This window comes from Neolamprologus multifasciatus, chromosome 16, assembly GCF_963576455.1.
Source record: "Neolamprologus multifasciatus chromosome 16, fNeoMul1.2, whole genome shotgun sequence".
Classification (NCBI taxonomy): Eukaryota; Metazoa; Chordata; class Actinopteri; order Cichliformes; family Cichlidae; genus Neolamprologus; species Neolamprologus multifasciatus.
In genome coordinates, this window is record NC_140454.1 from 21,743,921 (window position 1) to 21,745,532 (window position 1,612).

Genomic DNA, 1,612 nt, shown 5'->3' on the forward strand with positions numbered 1-1,612 from the left:
TAATAATAATAATAATAATAATAATAGCCCTACTATTATCTAAACATTTAAAATGATAAGGGCCATATTAACTGCTACTGTTTATGTCTTCAGCCATTTGAAGGTCACATGTTTCTAACGGTCATCCGCAAAGGTTGTAAGTCGTGAGAGCGTTTGCATTGGTATGCAAGAAGCGCACAGTTTTTGACTTCATGACTAAAGCCCGTTAATTTTGCATTTATTTTTGAAAAGTATTTGTTCATAAACAAGCTAGAAAATCGATTTAAGAGACTAAATAAATAAAAAAAAAATCAATCAACAACATGTCATATTACAATAACTCTTAAACAGAACTTAATAAATAATTTAAAAACTATCTCCAAAAGTTGATTTTGTTCATCTGGACGTAGCGTTTTGTGGGAGAAACGTTTCGTCACTCATCCAAGTGAATTCTTCAGTCTCAGCTGACTGCAGGTTTCCCCAATCTTATAAACAGTACATTTGCATAATGACTGAAACCAGCCCACTGAGGGAACAATGGGCTGGGAGGTCAGTTCCTTAATCTTAATTATGCAAATTCTCATGACCATTGATCAACAACCACTGACCAAAGACCACTGATCAATGGCCATGAGTAGCATTCACAGAGAGTTGGGGAATGGCTGCAATCACAGCATTGTAAGATGGATGTACCCTTCGGCCCCCTCCTCGATTCAGAGATGGTCGTTCCCTTTTCACGTAAATGGCCTCCTTGACTCCGCGCTCAAACCAGCGTTCCTCCCTGTCCAAGATGTGTACATCCTCATCCTTGAAAGAGTGTCCACTGGCCTGTAGGTGTAAATAGACTCCAGAGTCCTGGCCTGACGAGGTAGCTCTTCTGTGTTGTGCCATCTGCTTCGCCAGAGGTTGTTTGGTTTCCCTGATGTATAAATCCTGCCAATCCTCCTGGCACTTAACAGCGTACAATATGTTACTCTGTTTGTGTCGGGGGACCCAATCCTTGGGTTGGACCAATTTTTGGCGCAGCGTGTTTTGGGGTTTAAAACCCACAGAGACCCGGTGTTTAGAAAAAATGTGTCTCAACTGCTCCGATACTCCTGACACATATGGGATCACTACAGGTTTTCGCTTGGGCACCGGTTGTCCTTCTCTCCTGGAGCTTTCTTTAGGTGCCTTTGGGGAAACCTGCAGTCAGCTGAGACTGAAGAATTCACTTGGATGAGTGACGAAACGTTTCTCCCACAAAACGCTACGTCCAGATGAACATAATCAACTTTTGGAGATAGTTTTTAAATTATTTATTAAGTTCTGTTTAAGAGTTATTGTAATATGACATGTTGTTGATTGATTTTTTTTATTTATTTAGTCTCTTAAATCGATTTTCTAGCTTCTAGCTTTCTAGATTTACTTTCCTGGATGATTGAGAATGCGTGAAGAAAATCTAAAAACGACTTTATTCCAGTCGTTCAGAGTCTTTTACAAGTCTTGTTGCTTGCACAACAAACAATAGCACAGTAATAAATAATTTAAAAAAGAAAATGATTCTAGACATCTAATAATAACAATATTATGATGAATATATTCTAATATGGCTCTAAAGCAAATAAACCATCTGAGGAAGTCAAATGCAGGC